This window comes from Mus musculus, chromosome 11, assembly GCF_000001635.26.
Source record: "Mus musculus strain C57BL/6J chromosome 11, GRCm38.p6 C57BL/6J".
Lineage (NCBI taxonomy): Eukaryota > Metazoa > Chordata > Mammalia > Rodentia > Muridae > Mus > Mus musculus.
The window spans coordinates 25,353,635-25,374,590 of record NC_000077.6 but is presented as its reverse complement, the minus strand read 5'-3'; the positions used below and the strand labels follow the sequence as shown (position 1 = coordinate 25,374,590).

Genomic DNA, 20,956 nt, shown 5'->3' with positions numbered 1-20,956 from the left:
ATTTTTACAATGTTGATCCTGCCAATCCATGAGCATGGGAGATCTTTCCATGTTCTGAGATCTTCCTTAATTTCTTTCTTCAGAGATTTGAAGTTTTTATCATACAGATCTTTCACTTCCTTAGTTAGAGTCACTCCGAGATATTTTATATTATTTGTGACTATTGAGAAGGGTGTTGTTTCCCTAATTTCTTTCTCAGCCTGTTTATTCTTTGTATAGAGAAAGGACATTGACTTGTTTGAGTTTATTTTATATCCAGCTACTTCACCGAAGCTGTTTATCAGGTTTAGGAGTTCTCTGGTAGAATTTTTAGGGTCACTTATATATACTATCATATCATCTGCAAAAAGTGATATGTTGACTTCCTCTTTTCCAATTTGTATCCCCTTGATCTCCTTTTGTTGTCGAATTGCTCTGGCTAATACTTCAAGTACTATGTTGAAAAGGTAGGGAGAAAGTGGGCAGCCTTGTCTAGTCCCTGATTTTAGTGGGATTGCTTCCAGCTTCTCTCCATTTACTTTGATGTTGGCTACTGGTTTGCTGTAGATTGCTTTTATCATGTTTAGGTATGGGCCTTGAATTCCTGATCTTTCCAGCACTTTTATCATGAATGGGTGTTGGATCTTGTCAAATGCTTTTCTGCATCTAACGAGATGATCATGTGGTTTTTGTCTTTGAGTTTGTTTATATAATGGATTACATTGATGGATTTTCGTATATTAAACCATCCCTGCATCCCTGGAATAAAACCTACTTGGTCAGGATGGATGATTGCTTTAATGTGTTCTTGGATTCGGTTAGCGAGAATTTTATTGAGGATTTTTGCATCGATATTCATAAGAGAAATTGGTCTGAAGTTCTCTATCTTTGTTGGGTCTTTCTGTGGTTTAGGTATCAGAGTAATAGTGGCTTCATAAAATGAGTTGGGTAGAGTACCTTCTACTTCTATTTTGTGAAATAGTTTGTGCAGAACTGGAATTAGATCTTCTTTGAAGGTCTGATAGAACTCTGCACTAAACCCGTCTGGTCCTGGGCTTTTTTTTGGCTTGGAGACTATTAATAACTGCTTCTATTTCTTTAGGTGATATGGGACTGTTTAGATGGTCAACTTGATCCTGATTCAACTTTGGTACCTGGGATCTGTCCAGAAAATTGTCCATTTCGTCCAGGTTTTCCAGTTTTGTTGAGTATAGCCTTTTGTAGAAGGATCTGATGGTGTTTTGGATTTCTTCAGGATCTGTTGTTATGTCTCCCTTTTCAGTTCTGATTTTGTTAATTAGGATTTTGTCTCTGTGCCCTCTAGTGAGTCTAGCTAAGGGTTTATCTATCTTGTTGATTTTCTCAAAGAACCAACTCCTCGTTTGGTTAATTCTTTGAATAGTTCTTCTTGTTTCCACTTGGTTGATTTCACCCCTGAGTTTGATTATTTCCTGCAGTCTACTCCTCTTGGGTGAATTTGCTTCCTTTTTTTCTAGAGCTTTTAGATGTGTTGTCAAGCTGCTAGTATGTGCTCTCTCCCGTTTCTTCTTGGAGGCACTCAGAGCTATGAGTTTCCCTCTTAGAAATGCTTTCATTGTGTCCCATAGGTTTGGATACATTGTGGCTTCATTTTCATTAAACTCTAAAAAGTCTTTAATTTCTTTCTTTATTCCTTCCTTGACCAAGGTATCATTGAGAAGAGTGTTGTTCAGTTTCCACGTGAATGTTGGCTTTCCATTATTTATGTTGTTATTGAAGATCAGTCTTAGGCCATGGTGGTCTGATAGGATACATGGGACAATTTCAATATTTTTGTATCTGTTGAGGCCAGTTTTGTGACCAATTATATGGTCAATTTTGGTGAAGGTCCCGTGAGGTGCTGAGAAGAAGGTATATCCTTTTGTTTTAGGATAAAATGTTCTGTAGATATCTGTCAGGTCCATTTGTTTCATAACTTCTGTTAGTTTCACTGTGTCCCTGTTTAGTTTCTGTTTCCACGATCTGTCCATTGAAGAAAGTGGTGTGTTGAAGTCTCCCACTATTATTGTGTGAGGTGCAATGTGTGCTTTGAGCTTTACTAAAGTGTCCTTAATGAATGTGGCTGCCCTTGCATTTGGTGAGTAGATATTCAGAATTGAGAGTTCCTCTTGGAGGATTTTACCTTTGATGAGTATGAAGTGTCCCTCCTTGTCTTTTTTGATAACTTTGGGTTGGAAGTCGATTTTATCCGATATTAAAATGGCTACTCCAGCTTGTTTCTTCAGTCCATTTGCTTGGAAAATTGTTTTCCAGCCTTTCACTCTGAGGTAGTGTCTGTCTTTTTCCCTGAGATGGGTTTCCTGTAAGCAGCAGAATGTTGGGTCCTGTTTGTGTAGCCAGTCTGTTAGTCTATGTCTTTTTATTGGGGAATTGAGTCCATTGATATTAAGAGATATTAAGGAAAAGTAATTGTTGCTGCCTTTTATTTTTGTTGTTAGAGTTGGCATTCTGTTCTTGTGGCTGTCTTCTTTTTGGTTTGTTGAGTGATTACTTTCTTGCTTGTTCTAGGGCGTGATTTCCGTCCTTGTATTGCTTCTTTTCTGTTATTATCCTTTGAAGGGCTGGATCTGTGGAAAGATATTGTGTGAATTTGGTTTTGTCGTGGAATACTTTGGTTTCTCCATCTATGGTAATTGAGAGTTTGGCCGGGTATAGTAGCCTGGGCTGGCATTTGTGTTCTCTTAGTGTCTGTATAACATCTGTCCAGGCTCTTCTGGCTTTCATAGTCTTTGGTGAAAAGTCTGGTGTAATTCTGATAGGCCTTCCTTTATATGTTACTTGACCTTTCTCCCTTACTGCTTTTAATATTCTATCTTTATTTAGTGCATTTGTTGTTCTGATTATTATGTGTCGGGAGGAATTTCTTTTCTGGTCCAGTCTATTTGGAGTTCTGTAGGCTTCTTGTATGATCATGGGCATCTCTTTCTTTATGTTTGGGAAGTTTTCTTCTATTATTTTGTTGAAGATATTAGCTGGCCCTTTAAGTTGAAAATCTTCATTCTCATCAATTCCTATTACTCGTAGGTTTGGTCTTCTCATTGTGTCCTGGATTACCTGGATGTTTTGAGTTAGGATCCTTTTGCATTTTGTATTTTCTTTGACTGTTGTGTCGATGTTCTCTATGGAATCTTCTGCACCTGAGATTCTCTCTTCCATTTCTTGTATTCTGTTGCTGATGCTCCCATCTATGGTTCCAGATCTCTTTCCTAGGGTTTCTATCTCCAGCGTTGCCTCGCTTTGGGTTTTCTTTATTGTGTCTACTTCCCTTTTTAGTTCTAGTATGGTTTTGTTCACTTCCATTACCTGTTTGGATGTGTTTTCCTGTTTTTCTTTAATGACTTCTACCTGTTTGGCTGTGTTTTTCTGCTTTTCTTTAAGGGCCTGTAACTCTTTAGCAGTGCTCTCCTGTAATTCTTTAAGTGACTTATGAAAGTCCTTCTTGATGTCCTCTATCATCATCATGAGAAATGTTTTTAAATCTGTGTCTTGATTTTCGGTTGTGTTGGGGTGCCCAGGACTAGGTGGGGTGGGAGTGCTGCGTTCTGATGATGGTGAGTGGTCTTGATTTCTGTTAGTAGGATTCTTACGTTTGCCTTTCGCCATCTGGTAATCTCTGAAGCTAGCTGTTTTAGTTGTCACTGTTAAGAGCTTGTTCTTCAGGTGACTCTGTTAGCCTCTATTAGCAGACCTGGAGGGTAGCACTCTTCTTAGTTTCAGTGGGCAGAGTATTCTCTGCAGGCAAGCTCTCTTCTTGCTGGGAAGGTACCCAGATATCTGGTGTTCCAACCAGACTCCTGGCAGAAGTTGTGTTCCACTCACTAGAGGTCTTAGGATCCCGTGTGGAATCCTGTGTGCGCCCTTGGGTGTCAGGTGACTCCGCTGGCAAGGTAGCCGGGGCTCGAGTGGAGCGGAAGGGGCTTGTGCCCCAGGTCAGGCCCGGGTAGTCTGCTTCCTTATGTACTGCAGTCTCAGGTTCTGCCCGATTGGATTGGGGCAGGCGCTGTGTTCCACTCACCAGAGGTCTTAGGATCCCGTGGGGAATCCTGTGTGGGCCCTTGCGGGTGTTGGGGGAGACTCCGCTGGCAAAGTAGCCCGGGGCTCGAGTGGAGCGGAAGGGGCTTGTCCTGAATGGCCTTTTTAGACTGAACCTAGGATTCACTGTCTCTTCCAGCTTTACAATAAGAATGGTCATGATTTAATGAGCAAATACTACAATATATTGTATGAATCACTTCAAAAAATGTTCCCAAATGCTTACAAATAGTCTACAAATTGTCTCTTTTACAGATAAGTAGTTAAGAATAGAAGACTAAGGGAACTCTATCTGGTCAATTACACTTGAGCCTGAAAGTCAACTAGCAGGAACACAACAGGACCACATCCATTAATAAGTCAAAAGAGTTTTTATTATCTTTACTCAAGTAAGCTCCCCTGTGATTTTACACACACACACACACACACACACACACACACTCTCTCTCTCTCTCTCTCTCTCAAGAATGATCTGTATTTTCCTTCCTTTTCCCCATACTAAGGGTATTGTGCAAATTCCTTACCGAGTATTAAAAAAAAATCAATCTCTACTATTATTAGGTGGTACTTGAGCTTAATCAAAAAGATATGCTTTCAATATTATCTGGCTAGGAGTGGGCTCTGTGCCTGTGCCTCTGTGTTGAAGCAATCAGAGTGAACCAGCCATAGCATTACGAACCTAAGTCTATTCACTTCCCCACTTTCCCTCGGATCTATGCTGCTGTTCTGTGATGGCACACAAGGACCTTCTACTTGCTGTTGGGCTTCTGGTCAGCAAAGACCCAGACTACACATGGAGACTTGGGCCCTGCAAAGTTCATCTGCTTCTTACTGTGGAGAGAGTCATCTAGGAGCCTAAAGAAGATAGAGTTTGGGAAGGGGCTGTTGCTTTCTAATTATTTTGCATGATGACCTATTAAAATTTCTGCTTTGCTAATTGTATACATTGTAAACCATTATAAATAATGTTTTCAAAAGTTTTATTAATGAAGGATATGGCATTAAGAAAATCTTTAGAAGCCGTTGAACCAATGTGAGAATATTATCTTGGACTTGCATCTTCAGAACCTCTAATGTGGGCTGTTTTATTAGTAAACTCAAGGCAATAGTTATCTCGTAAAGGGAGCCAGAATGACAATTACACTTGATGTTATCTATTTCATCAAGACAATGTGGAAGCTAGTGAGAATGGTCAGCAGGTGAAATGCTGGCTGCCCATGAGGACTTGACTTACCATCCCAACATCCACTTAAGAACTGGATAGGGTATTCTAAGTTTCTGGGCTAATATCCACTTGTCATCTTATCAGTGAGTACATATCATGTGAGTTCTTTTGTGATTGGATTACCTCACTCAGGATGATGCCCTCCAGGTCCATCCATTTGCCTAGGAATTTCATAAAATCATTCTTTTTAATAGCTGAGTAGTACTCCATTGTATAAATGTACCACATTTTCGGGATCCATTCCTCTGCTGAGGGATATCTGGGTTCTTTCCAGCTTTTGGCTATTACAAATAAAGCTGCTATGAACATAGTTGAGCACGTGTCCTTCTTAACAGTTGGAACGTCTTCTGGATTTATGCCCAGGAGAGGTATTGTGGGATTCTCCAGTAGTATGTCCAATTTTCTGAGAAACTGCCAGACTGATTTCCAGAGTGGTTGTACAAGCTTGCAATTCCACCAACAATGGAGGAGTGTTCCTCTTTCTCCACATCCTAAGATACAATTTGCAAAACACATGAAACTCAAGAAGAACAAAGACTAAAGTGTGGACACTTTGCTCCTCCTTAGAATTGGGGACAAAACACCCATGGAAGGAGTTACAGAGACAAAGATTAGAGCTGAGATGAAAGGATGGACCATCTAGAGACTGCCATATCTGGGGATCCATCCCATAATCAGCCTCCAAACACTGACACCATTGCACACACTAGCAAGATTTCGCTGAAAGGACCCTGATATAGCTGTCTCTTGTGAGACTATGCCAGGGCCTAGCAAACACAGAAGTGGATGCTCACAGTCAGCTATTGGATGGATCACAGGGCCCCCAATGGAGGAGCTAGAGAAAGTACCCAAGGAGCTAAAGGGATCTGCAACCCTATAGGTGGAACAACAATATGAACTAACCAATACCCCCGGAACTTGTGTCTCTAGCTGCATATGTATCAGAAGATGATCTAGTCAGCCATCAGTGGAAAGAGAGGCCCACTGGTCTTGTAAACTTTATATGCCTCAGTACAGGGAAATGCCAGGGCCAAGAAGGGGGAGGAGAGTGGGGGGAGGGTTTTCGGGACTTTTGGGGTAGCATTGGAAATGTAAATGAAGAAAATACCTAATAAAAAATATGGAAAAAAAAAGAACTGGATAGAGTCCTCACAGCTCTAACTCCAGCTCTGGCATGGATGGACAGTGAAAACATGATGGACAGTGAAAGGTCCTTGAAGCTTGCTGGACAAGCAGCTTAGAAACAAAATAAGGGACTCTGACTCAAAAACTAAGGTAGAGGATGATAAAATAAGACATCCAACTTTTATTCCTAACCCCCCATATATATCACACACACACACACACACACACACACACACACATACATACATACATACATACATATTTGTGCATCCTTATACACAAGACATGAATGCATAATCCCATACACACATGCATGCCCACAAATTAAAAATAATAATGATAATAAATGAAACAGTGTCTTTCTAATGATTACATTCCCCTATCTTTGTGGCTGCTCCTAACTGTGCCCACAATAGTAAGAATTGTAGACAGTCAAAAGGCAGCTGAGCCTCAGCTCTTTTCTCCTCCAGCAGCCAGCATCACAGCACAAAGTCACCGCAGCTCCAAGACTGATAATGACCAGATAAAACTGAAAAATTCACTCAAGCAATTAATTTTGATTAAACCTATGCAGTCTCTAATAATGATTGAGATGAGTTTATTTAAACCAAATGACGAATTTTTAATGCTCACTTTTCTAGTTAGTGGCCATTGTGACTTCCTATGTGACCCCAAGTCACCTTGGAATCCCCTTAATTTCCTAAACAGGCCTGTGTATTCTGTTCATTATGCATGGCACTCTTTTAGTAGTACTGAGTGTTGTCTCATCTCCTCTTGACTTCTGTTAATCTGACAGCCACGCAATCCTTTCTTGTGGAATATTGGGAGGGAGCTTCCATTCAATAGCATTTTTGTGTGTGTGGTCAATGGATTTTATTAATTACAAAAGGTCTATCTTGATTGGAATGCTATATTCATGTTGAGGACTTGTGTTTGGAATTTATCCTAAAGGACAGGGAAGGGATTGTGTTTGTTTTGTTTTAACATTTCTTATCACAGAACTGTGTTGCAGACAAACCCCGATGACACACAAGCATTCAAACAGCACCTTCAGATGTAATATTGATTTACAAAACAACAGTGCACAGCTGCCAAGCTTCACTTGTGAATACAGAAGGTCTTCAATTCCCAACAAATTACTGGCATTTCTACCAATTTACAAATTAGAGTTTCCTCCGAATATCTGACAGTCCTTAATATTCCAGTCACCTTCCTCTTCAGCCTTTCCCTCTCGAAATCTGTGTGGGAGGGGAGAACGGGGGAGGGGGAAAGTAGAGCATTTGAAAAATTGGAGTGAAAAAAAATCTAGATCAAGTTTTATCCTTAGGCAAATTATGCACAGAGTTAAATTAAACCACTATATGTACTTGTAGATTGAAGAATCAGAGGTGGAGGAGGGGTCAGAGGCCCTGAGATCAAAGTTTCTGTTCTTTGAGCAAAATCCCTTTGAAAAGCCTCCATGCCACCTATCCTGCTTGTTAATGTTTTGACTGGGAGTGTCTAGCACTGTTATCAGCTGCAGAATATTTTTAATACCATATTTTATTTTATTTTCTGTGTGCAGCTCGCTCTATTTAGCAGTGTGCCAGACCCCTTCACCAGCTCTGTTCTATGTCTCTTAGGGGAATATTTTTGTTAATTGCAAATATTTGATTGACAAACATAGGTTGCAATTAGTAGTCGGGCACAGTAGGAATGTGCACTGAACTGGATCCCTGAACCCTCGGATCTCAACTCTCTCAGCTTGATCTAAAATCGACTTGAGCATTCCAACCATATGTTTGCTTCAAACTTTCTCTTGCCTGTGAACATTGCTTATTTCCCCAAAGTAGCTTCTTTTCACCTTCGCTCACCCAGGGAGCTAATTCCTCCATGCTCAAGCTGAGGGAAGAAAGCAAATTCTTTACAGTGTTCATTCTGGTGCGGCTTTTTGACCATGGAGGTAAAAATGAAAGAGGACAAGATTGCACATGCCGGCTTCCCTTTCTGACGCCCTGGGTCAATGAAGAATCTGACCTCCTTTGAATTCAGACGTTTTCTTTTACATAGCTCTTTAAAACAGCCTGTTACCTTCTCCTGATCTTTGCCAATTTGCTTCTCTATGCATCCAACAGGATGAGCTCTTGTCTTCCTGTAGTATGGGAAATAAAGTTCTGTATTTAAAATCCCAGTTGCTATGTAGGATATTTTTATGCCATAAATCAACTAGAAATACAGGAGTCTGGCCATCATTCTTTTATAACCCCTTCCTTTCCCAAGTATTAACTAAAACAGCATTTGAGAGGACATGGGCAATTTTAAGCCTTCAAAATTTTTAAGTTGTTTTCCTAATAAGAAATAAAAGTCGGAAGGATGAAAAACTGAAAAACTAATGCAGAGGAACTGGGTCTGTGGCTCTAAAAATCACCAATTGTCTGGGTTTTTAATTTTTTTTTTTTTTTTAGCAGACTGATGTAATTCACATGCTATTTGGGGAATGAGAAGTACAATATGAGTTGCTCTCTCTAAAGGATAAGCAAATAGACATCAGAGTCACACTGTAAAGAGATAGGAAATCTCTCAAGGCTATAGGACAGCATTCCGCATGCTCAGGAGCCTCCTGCGAGTGTGTGGCAAATGACGAGGGGCCCTCAACAAAGATGGGGAACCTGAAACCCAGGGAGATTTTCAATTAGTTCAAGGACACACTGGAAGTGCTCGCTGATATGGAAATATAGGGCAGGAATCCTGACATGCAGCCGATGAGACCAACGTGCTTGTCAGGGCTGTCAATTATAACGTACCACGTTCCAAATAAAGCTGGCTAGGAGGAGCTGCTGCAGCTCATCTTGACCATCCTTCTGCCTGTAGAAAAACTGTGATTTCTTTTTTAAAGTAGCAGCATGCTCCAAACATACAAATAAAAGGTCCTTATCATTCTTGGATTAAACAATACCATGGAAGAACAGAGCAGCAATCTGGAAAAAAAATCAAAAGGCAATCTCACATTCTCTTGTTACATTCTTTTTTCTCCTTGGAATGTTCCGTCCAAGTTCAGTGACCATGAGACGATATGGATGGCTATAGCTTACTCTCAGAGTACTGACGGGCCAGGCTTATGAGGTGCCAGGGTGCTCATGGCTTTTGGCCTGAGTCAGCACAGTGTTAAAACAGATCCCACCACCAAAGGCCCCTAAACCAGGACGACTACCACTTTGTGGTTGTGTCACAGAGCCTTAGACTGGAAAGGGTTGGAAAGATTTACCCATTCAACAGATTAGCATCTGAGGCTCAGTGGACGGCTGTCTGCTCTCAAAGTTAAAAGTGATTTCCAAAGCCTGCAATTGCTTAATGGCTTCAGCTGGGTAATTTGGGAAGGTTGGAAGAAATGCAAAGAGTAAATTAAAGTAACTTCTCTGGTAGACCTGAGGGACGTAATCATAGCAAATAAAGATTTGACATGTAGGTATGGGTAGGTAGTGCAAGAGAATAGAGCACACTTCAGAAAAGGAATGCATCTCGCATGGTGTATTTGTTGCTGTGCTCCATGGTATGAAAGGAAATAATGTATACAATAGGACTTCCACATTTTAAGTTTGTTGCCACGGAGAGCTCCTGACCCTCTATATAGTCAGCTCCCTTCTCAGGCTTGAGTTGTTTTGGTTTGTTAATTTGTTTTGCTGAAATTCCTGGCCACTGCATGACCTCACACTGAAGGCAATAAAAGTCTGTGTAAAGGCAAATAGCAATACTTGTTGGGGGCTGAAACTGAAAATTTATATGAACATTCCATATTTTTTAACCTAAAAATAATAGAATGCATGAGCCCAGGAGAAGGAGATGGGTAGCAATGACAAAAACTGTTCCTCAAAATATTGATGAATTCCAAGAAGAAGTAGAATTTGTACTGCATTTTATAACACAGGAGGTGAGATAGTGGTGAGCTTTCTTTTTCTGTCTGATGCCCTAGAGCAGAGGTTCTCAACTGTGAGCTGAGAACACTTGGGGAGTTGAACAATCTTTTCACAGCAGCGAGTTAAGACCATTGGAAAACGCAGATATTTACGTTATGATTCCAAACAGGAGAAAAATTACAGTTATGAAGTAGCAATGAAATAATTTTATGGTTGCTGGTCACCACAACATGAGAAATGGTATTTAAGGTTTGCAGCGTTAGGCAGGTTGAGAACCACTGCCCTAGAGTATGCTCACATAAGACAGTTCCTCTAAACTGCAGTCCTATGACCCTGATGTTTGGAGCAGGTACAATCTGACTGCATTGAAAACACTTGAGTGAAAGGTGAGCACTATCCATTCCCTGTGGGATATATTTGGGTTACAAAGAAAACTCATCTAAAGTGTACAAATGACAGGGTCTTCTTTAGCTGCACCTCATCCTGTGCCTGGGAACTTTCAGAAGCTCAATGATGTTCTAGTAAGAGTGACAGAAGAGAGAGGAGCAGGGAGAGACAAAGGGAGCACTGGTAGGGAGAGAAGAGGAGGAGGAGGGAGGAACTGATCAACAGGAAGAGAGAAAGGGGTGTCAGACAGAAAATGGAGAAAGGGTGGAAGGGAGGAGGAAAGGAGGGAAAAAGATGGTGAGGGAGGGCCCAAGAGAGAAAGGGGGGAACAGGGACTGTAAGTTGTTTAAGAAACAGGCAGAGCTATGATTGCTTAAAGTACGCTGAGTGCCCACATCTGAATGTCCCCCAGTCCAGAGGAAGAGGGGGAGTGGGAGTGGGAGTGGGAGGGGGGTCAGCATATTTTGATGGGCACACTCACTCACCCATGTTAGTTTAAGGCTTCACTACTTTGTTTCACTAGACATTTCCCACATTGGTGGAACCTGATGAACGATTCGAGTTTCCTTTTTCAAAATAAGAACAAAACCAAAACAAACTAAAAGAGGTGAAGCCATAATCTGAATTTCTTAAGCCCAATATGAGATGTTTAGTCCAACTATCCTCCCGCCTTCACTATTACCATGCCAGCTCTAGCTATTTTATGTCCCTAAATCACTGAAGTAATCCATTTACAGGGCTTCTATTTTCCTCTTTCTGCCTTAACATTATTATTCTCTGAATACAAACTCTACTATCCTGCAGACACATTTCCTAACCCCCTGGTACCTTCCCCTCTCATCTTTGTAAAACTCAGTATTCTTAGTGCACAGTTCACAACTGTATTTACTAATTATTTGCATGTAACTCTGTACTTCCTACCTGTGTGTGCTTGCTACCCATTCCTGTCCCTTCTTTCCACCCATATGGTATGGAAAGTAACTATTTGACTAAATCTTTGTATCATGTGTGAAAGAGCGCTCTTCTAGGCAGGAATACTGGCTGCTGATGGGAGGCCCTTCTGAGAGGTCTTCCCATCTGCCGCTATAATTCACAATGTTTTAGAGAAGGATTGCTCAGTCTGCCTGACTTCCAGGCAGGACAAAGCTGACAGACTGGAGAATCTTCAGAATAACTGCGGTAGAGCTCCTGTGAGCAAGAATGAAACCTATAGGGTTCTCAGACACTGATATTTGGGGGCTGTTTCTTACATTGGCATCACCTTGCACATCCTGACAGCAACACCATCATTCTTTACATAGGAAGATGCTCTAACTTCCTGTTTCCGTGAGTTCATTTGCAACTGATGCATTCTCTCCTTCCTCTTCAGTTTATCTGGCTTCCTCTCCTGATGTGCTCCAGTCACTTTCTTCCCTCATGGGTTTTTTATGCTCTCAAAGTGCTGCAGGTGAGATCCTTACTGATGTCCCTGCTCCATCCAGATCTTTACTCAACCATTTCTTTAAAGAACTCCCTAATTGTGAGTTTAAGATGGTAGGTACCCTTTGCTACTGTTTTATCCGTTTATTTCTCCCTTGCTATGAGATACTTCTTTAAAGTCCTTTTACTTTCTGAGTTCAAGTCGAAATGTGAACTTTCTGACACCAGGGTGATTCTGTTCGTGCATGATTTCCTCACAGGAAGGGTAATGCCTGGAAGGTGGCATAAAAACCACTGGTACTTGATTCACAGATCAGGTCCATGGGAGAGTATGAATTAATGGGACCCTCAACCTGCCCTCTAGTTTCTGCTAAAGACTTTGAAAACTAGATACTGTAGTATTTTCTTTCCCACCACAAAGGCAAGTTAATTCACATAACTGTCCCTGTCTAGGCTGTCAGTAAGAAATATTCCAGCAATAGATAAAGCATTTGAGGCCAGTGAATTTGAATATTTTTGTTCTTCAGGTATTTTGTAACCATATACATGTTTCTCATGCTGAAATAATTCTAGAAAGACAACCAAGAAGCAGCAAGCACTGGAAAGCGGCTGGTGCAGTTGAAATCTTTCATTCCTCTCAAAAGAGAGCCTCGGTATCATTTATCTTGAAGAGTCCAGCAGAGTTTTGGTTTGTCATGCAAAGTTTATTGATTATTTCACAGCAGCTTTGTCTGAAAATTAATTTGGAATTTAAGCAATGGCCTTTTTGAGAAACATTGAACACCTAATTTTTTATACTGAGCCTTCTGAACATTTAGTAATGGGGTCTGAGTTACACTGAAATAGAAGCTTCATTTTCCGCTCTGAATCCTACACAATACAATTTTACCTATAAAAGAGAGCCCATCTCTGTAAACTGGGGAAATATAAATTTGTAATTTCCCCTTTCTTAGAGTCAGCCATACAATGCAATTATCATAAGAAGATTGCTTTAAACATGCAATTATAAATATGGCATGATTCTATAAATTATCTGTAATTTATTTATAAATCTATTGCAAAAGCTAATGTTTAACACATGCACACATTTTTTATATTCCTTTTCCTTTTTGGTTCTGTCATATCATTAGATAAATATACTTAATGAAGGTTTATTATGGAAATAAAATAATCTAAACAGCATTGTATGGTACACTGTATTGTGAAAGTTATTTTAAAAGCCTATTAAAGTCTCTGCTCGTGCTTGTCCAAGTTTGCTAGAGGCAGGGATGATAACTTAGAAGAAAACTCTAGTTTGCTTATTCCATCAATACATTCTTGTTTATTACTCAGTCTAGCTACTCTCCCTTTTAGCCATCCAATTTCTGTAGTTTAGCGTTAAGTAAGACTACAAGTCAAGAGAATTTTTAAATGAATTCTGGTGTCTAAAGGCTACCAGAATTTTAAGATAAGTTTGTTATCTAGTAAAAAAAAAAACAGGATAATAAGTGTGTCTTACAAAACATGCCTTGAGCTCTAAGCATCATTTAACTTTTCTGAAAAGAAATATACCAAGAACATGTATTAATTGATGTGTTCTGTTCAGTGCAAACCAATTAACATGGTATTGTATTAAAAGGAAATATTCATCAAGCTAACAAAGGAGTATTTTAGTTTTGATTGGTAGAAATGGGTTTCTCCAGTAATTGATGTTTTGATATCTTGGTATTTTATGGTCAAAGAAAGAGCTTATATACCCAAATGCATTTCCATGGGAAAGACCCAGAGATATCAATGGTGAACTCTGCTGCCTGACTTGAGCGTTGGATCCAGTCCCGAATATCTCTGTAGGAAGCAGTTAACACTGCCTCACCTCTGGGCTGCTGACTGAGAGCATACTCTGAACAACGTGGTTCTAACAGTGACCTATCAGTAGGAAAATACAGAAGCAAAATATGGAGACGAGCTCAAAGGGATTCTGTCCAATCCCACATCATGGGTGAACACAATGGTTCCATGTCCAAGTAGAGATGGCCAGGAAAAATGGACAGGTCATTCGGGAAAGGCCTTGGTCTCATGATACAGAAGATGTGCACTCTCTAAAGACATCAGGCACCCCAGTTTCTGGAGGTCATCTTTTCAAGTCACTGTGTTATTCTTTTATTTCAAAGGGTGGGCATTTTAAGGCCACACTATACATTTTTTTTATTAGATATTTTCTTTACTTACATTTCTTTTTTTTATTTCATTTTTATTAGATATTTTCTTCATTTACATTTCAAATGCTATCCTGAAAGTCCCCTATATCCTCCCCCACCCTGCTCCCCAACCCACCCACTCCCATTTCCTGGTCCTGGCATTCCCCTGTGCTGGGGCATATGATCTTCTTAATTTCAGTCTTTAAGGGACAATGTCAGGCAGGGATGAAATCCCAACACCCAGACATTCCCTTTGGGAAAAGTATTTTTTAAAAAGTAAATGTAGTACTATCTCTCTAAAATAAGATCTTACTCAAAACCTCAACCAGCCAAAATATATTTTTAAAGAAAGATAAAAGTGGAAGCCTCAGGCTGCTGGCTTCTACCCCACTGTTCACATATGGCAGTTACTTTGGAGTCATCCGTGGCCATTACAGGAACTCCAGGCATCCAGGTGGAAAACAGGAATACAGGCCCTATGAGAGGCATGCCTTTCAGGCTCACCTAATATGAAGATACATGTAGGTATATATCATATACCCACACAGGTATGCATATATTGCATTATATGTATTCCAGTTTCTTGAACTATGAGTCATAACTTTACACAGGTTCACATGACTAAATGTGGAGTTTGCTAAAAAGGTTTCTGAGTGCACAGGAAACAAAAATCAATTGGAAATCAAACAGGTCTGACAGCCTTTGTGCTGTATGCTATGTTTTTGTACGGCCTGGTTTCTGCACACACAAAATGTGCTCTTTGCATGTCATCCTGTCACAGGATGCCAAGCATGGTACCTGGACTGGCAGGCTTTGACCTGAGAGCACAGTACATGGAATTGGGAAGGATTCACTGTGGTGCAGTGCTGTCTTCTCTTAGAGAAACCTAAAGGGGAGGAAGACTCAGTGGGTAAGAGCGCTTGCTATATAGTACCAGGACTTGAGATTGAATCCTGAAAATTCCAGTTGGGTGTGGTTTCCTGCATCTGAAAACCGAGCACTGGGGTGTGAAGATGGATCACTGGGGCTTGTTGTTGCAAGTCTAGGTTACAAGCTACAGAGTTAGTGAGAGACCCTGTTGTAAGGGAATATGGCAGAGGGTGATAACAGACACCTGATATTATTCTCTAGCCTATGTGTACTCATGGATAGGAACACACAGCATGCCACATGTACCCCAAACATATAACATACACACTTACAAATAACTAAAACCTAATGTCTTAATTATAGTAAATAAATATTTTACTGCTTCCTGCTATAATTCCTCAGTATATAAATATAAATCAGCATATCTTTGGGTTGTATTGTGGTGTAATTCTTGATTTTAAATAATGCTACTTATTGAGTTCAGTTTTATAAAAGACCATTAGGTGAATTTTGGTTTGGAATTAGGACAGAATTCCAACTGTTTCTGAAAAGATCCCAAAAATGCATTTGTTATTTTGAGCTACATGCTGGTACATAGAGGTGTTCTAGGTATTAACAATAGTAAAATGAACAATCTATCTGAAAAGCACTGGAATGTTCTCTACCTTGTAGTATCAACTATTAAGACAGTTTAATTCTTTATGTCAAAATAAACACATCCATCCTATTAGTAAGCAATTTTCCTTTCTTCTGTAATTAATAATAAATATATATACATATATATACTAAAATATCATTCTGTTTTATTTATATGTAAATGTTTTGTGTATGTGGCTGTTATTGGATACTATAGGCCATGTAAAAATTTCTCAAGTTAAAAGGACAACCAGTGGAAAGTTCAAGAAACCCAGCTATGCAATAGTTGTATACATGTATTGTATACACAGGTGTGTACACATGGGTGTGGTTTTTTGGGGGCTTAATATTAATATAAGCACACCTAAACATATAAGGACAGAGTTTTTGTGAGACAAGCTTTTGCTAAAGAGCCCAGACTATACTTGTCCTGCAACCCCCTTGTCTCAGCCTTGTTTATGCTGACATTGAAGGCATGTGCTACCACACAGGGCAGCGAGAGGTCATAAGGAAAAGAGAAGTCACTGTGACTGTGATTGGTTCCATACCCGGGGTGTGGAAAGACAAGCTGTGCAGTATTTCTCCTCTGCTGGGCATATTTTCAGAGCCGTGCGTGGGGATTTATCTGCATACACTGTGCCATTTATAACACTGCTGCAAATAAGGAAGACCACGCTCATTAGCAAGCATCGCCACTGTTTGGATAAGGATATTAGGCAGACATGGCTGAAATGCGAGACTTTTTTAGAGAAAAGAGACAAACCTAGAGATAGGAATCTGCATCTTTATCTTCTGCCTGTTTACTGCTTCATGAACAAAACGAAAAGGAGGAGGACGGAGAGGGCAAGAGGAGGGAAAAGGGGCGCTTTATAAGCTGGGGCACACAGGGCAGAGTGTGAGTATCTTAACTAAGCAGAGATGATTTCACCATGCAATTTCTCAGAAATAGTGACTCCACCTAAAGAACTTCCTGCCCTAAAACACTAGAGCTACAGATGGAAAGAGAACTTAAGAAAAAGATTTAAAAAAAAAATCATTTATCTCTACCAGTTTGAACAAATGTTGACATATAATGCAGATAAGGATTTAAACTTGACTGGCTAGTTGCCCTCACCTTCCTTCAGTCTCCACGACCCCCACCCCCACCCCCGCGCGCCCCATTTGCCTCATACAGCGATTTGTGGTTTTGCATATGCAACTGTTTTCCGTAGGGTAATTTTTGCTTCTAAATCCCGAGAAAAGAATAATCAGGTGCCCGCGAAGTGGTGTCTGCTCATCTCCCCACACGTGACCGCTTTCTGTCTGGTGCTTTGTCATGGTGCCTTCAGAACAGACTTCAGCGGCTCCCTTTGTTATCCTGGCCTGATAAATAAACAGCACAAAATTACCGAACTTATTATGGTAATTGAGAGAAGGGACCGGAATGCTGAGCTCGCCCCCCGCCCCCTTCTCTCGCAGGGCCGCTGCAAAAGTTGTCCAAACCTGGGCTGCACTCCAGCTGATGTGTAACCTCAGCACCTCTCCTGAAGCCCCTTCTCTTCCCCCCAGCTTCCCCACCCTTGGTGATTGTTTTCTGTCCATCTCAAGCTGGGTGTCAGTTCATTTAGATTTACATCAAGTAGTAAATTAAAATAATCACTCAGCAAACACTCTGAGCTCAGTTTTCCCTTTCAGGCAGGAGTTGCACGAGCTGCTTGAAGCATTCAAGCAGAAAATATTGCTGTCTAGATATTTGTCCTCTGGGTGATAAAGGAGGCATTGTCTTGGGACCCACTCAGGCCTTGGAGCCGCTCTTCACTGTGCATCACAGCTGTGAAGCGCGCTTTGTTATGTGTCTGAGGACTCGGGTTCAGGACCTTGTTTTTCTAGAAATACCAGACTGATCAGAGCTGCATATGTTCAGGGGAAAGCAGGGGTCGGTGGTTCTCTGTCCACATTTTTACTAGATTATTCTTGGACAGAACTCTGGGAAAATACCCTGCAGCATAAACCATCCCAAGAGTTTTGCTTTGTTTTAATTCATTTTCTCCCCTTTCCTTGCTTTTCCCTCTCTGTTTGCATTCTGCATTTTTAAACTCCCAGAAAATGCTGCTGTTGATCTGCATAAGTCAGAAACAAAGGCTTACAGCTCTGCGGCTTTCCCCGCTTTGAACCTGGGGCCATAATGTACCAAGTTATAAACCTGTTCCTTTGTGTTCTCATTACAGCACATCTATCTGCCCATTTAAAAAATCAAACTGTGGGTTCAGCCACCTGGGAGGAAACACAGAGTGGGCTAAAGAGGCTTTTCCACACTTGTAAATGATCACTGAGATCTTGAAATGAAAGTAGTTGACGAGGAAAAATGAAGCTGAATGAATTAAAAGAAAAGCTAAAGCTGGAAGTCTACAGTCTCTAACTCGTCACATTGTTATTTCATCGGTTTTTTTGCAGGTATGTTTCACAGAGTGCAAAGGAGTAAAATATTTGTTACTCGAAAGTAGCGAGAGCAAAAACATCAAATGATAAGATGAATGGTGACAGGCGTCTGAATGAAAATTGGAATTTTTTAGTCAATTATCTGAATTTCTCTGAATAGTTCCACTTGCTTGCTTAATTGACTACAGCTATTGATTTTCAGCTAGATATTTGACATTATGTTGTATTTGTATTTAAGCCAAGATCACTATCATGAGTGTGCGATCTGATATATTCTTTATTTTCAAATATGTATCTTCACTTTTTAAATGTGTTTATTTCAAAACAGAAGCAGAAGCATATCAAGTAAAACCCACACTCTCAAATAAATAACATGTGCATACATATGCATACATGTACATACGCATGCATACATGTATATATGCATGCATACATGCCACATGACTTTCTTATGATTGCATGGTTTCATATTCTTGAAGTTAAATAGCTTCCACTTTGGAGTGTTCTCTTTCTGTAGCTCTATGGTGATTGAAGCCATGGCTCTGCCCTGTGGCCCTACCACCAGCTGTAAAGTTCACCCTTTGGACAGTATGAATCTTTTCAGTAAAGACATGTCTGTGAGAACCGGAGATGCCATTGGACTGGCAACTCTAAGCCCTCCAATTATGCCAGGCTCTGTGAAAATAAATTGAAAGAATCACCAGACCAGAGAGAAAAATCATAGATCGATTCCAGTCATAGAATGGAGTTTGGGCTGTTTTATGTCTAAGACCTGATTTAGTTTAGAAATTTGGGTTGAAAGAAGCAAACTCAAGTATTTGATTTTGATTTGTTTTGGCTCCAGAGTAAGACAGCCTCGTACATTTTCCTGTTTTGCAATTAGGTGAATCAGCTTATATTCCCAGCTATTTCAGGCCTTCCTTTTCACATCTGCGCAATGGAAGTATTATCTCCCCCCCCCCCATCAGAAATGTTCCCCATAAAGTTGTTAAAATTCTTTGATACACAATGTGTACTGTGTACTGAGACTGGAAGCTGACACTTAGCTTGTGCCTAACACATACTTTTAGTTGTAGTGTTGATAATAGAAATTATAAACCCTACAAGAGTAGGAGTAATCTTATAATTAAGAAAAACAACCTGAGTTGGATAGATAGTAACATCCACATCAGAATCTAGTTTTCCTGTCATGGCTCTTCTTTTCAGCCTTTACGAAGTACGCACATGAGGAAGCTGCGTAGTTGTCCTGGGTTTACTTTCTAAGTACTAAGAGTGACTGTACTTGTGAAAATAAAAGTAGATTTTGCATCTAAGTTGCTTAGCACAGCAGCACATGGCCAGCAGGGCTGCCCCTAAGGTGTGCAAGGCTCCAGGTCAAAAAGCTCTTTTTACATAATTAATGCAATTTAAATTACATTACAAAATTCAAAGGCTAATCATCAAGGATTTAGAAAAATGGACAGAGAAAGAAAACTTAAGCACTTTTTTCTTGTGCAATTAATGTGTGTGGGGTTTTTTTGTGTGTGTGTGTGTGTGTGTTTAGGATACCATCTGTTCAGGTAAAAGAAACTTCTCTCTACATTTTTTTTAAATCTTTTTCTTCTTTTAATTTTCAGATTTCTTGTTCTGACTACAATCACCGTTGTCACCATGACACAGCAAGGCAATGTTGTTGCTATCTGAATGCTGTGACTCCTCAGAGCCTGTAAACTGCCTGTGCTTCCCTAACACTATGAGTTTTAATAGTGGTTACTATGTTATATATCTCTTTCATCATGCCTTATGCCATTAGTGAACGCAGACACCCACTAATTCTCTCAGAGGTTGTTTTGGGGTTTCATTGGTGATAACCATAAATGTAAGTTTAGTCCAGAATGTACAGGAAAACGTGAGAAACTCATTTCATTCTGCAGTGCACATTTAGCTCAATGCATTTTTCAACCATGCCTTCTACTGAAGTAACTAGGCCACACCAGTGTATGATCTCTTTCTTGTGTTGTTTGCAGCCTTGCCTTTAAAACAGTTCTATCAGCGAGAAGAATAGACAAATAACCAATGAAGAAAAATGGTTCCATTTGTACAAACATTGTCTGTTTTTTTTCTCCAATGTAGCCAAAACTTCCCCAGGATACTATGATATGAGCCCATCAAAAGGAGGCAGTAGAAGACACTAATAGGAAGAGAATTTATTGATGTGGGAATCATTGATTATTGGGGTCCCAGTGGATGTAGGTGTAGTCACCTGCTGAACTGTCTGGCTCATAGCACAGAACTTATGTCAGAGGAGAGAGTGTGCTGAGATGTCAATGATAAGAGGGAGTATAAGCAAATCTCATCAATCTTCTCACCCCCATCACAGCCTGGAGAGTATAGCTTCTGGGTACCACTATGGTTGAATAAAACATGGGTGGATAAGCATTAACCACACACATGGTTCAAACGTAAGGCTGGCCACGCACTGTGGAGAGCTCAGAGTCTTAAATTCCTCCATCTGGGGTTTCCCTTTGCACCAGGAGCTGATCCTGTGCCATATTGCCCAGAGATGATTCCCTGACACAGTACTTCATACTGCCCACCAGAAGAGAGCTGGTCTCCAAGAAGTGCTGAAAAGCCTGTGAGCACAGGTAACCCCACCACTTCTGCTCAAATTCCTAGCCCAAGAGGGAACCACCCAGAACAGTCAGGACACAAGATCCTTCAAGTTTCTGTCTGCACCTGGAGCTGATCCTGTGACACAGATCTCCATACCCAAATTC

General features: G+C 40.4%; 1 long non-coding RNA gene across 1 annotated transcript in view; it reads right to left on the bottom strand.

The window, feature by feature from the left end:
- Positions 1 to 7,453: 7,453 nt before the first annotated feature.
- Positions 7,454 to 20,956, bottom strand: part of 4933427E13Rik (RIKEN cDNA 4933427E13 gene) — a 41,031-nt gene continuing 27,528 nt past the window's right edge. The window contains exons 4-8 of the long non-coding RNA NR_045853.1: positions 16,955 to 17,144; positions 16,331 to 16,436; positions 9,184 to 9,357; positions 8,254 to 8,531; positions 7,454 to 7,638 (exon numbers count right to left, since the gene is read on the bottom strand). This is a non-coding gene — a long non-coding RNA (RIKEN cDNA 4933427E13 gene). The remainder of the gene's footprint in view (positions 7,639 to 8,253; positions 8,532 to 9,183; positions 9,358 to 16,330; positions 16,437 to 16,954; positions 17,145 to 20,956) is intronic.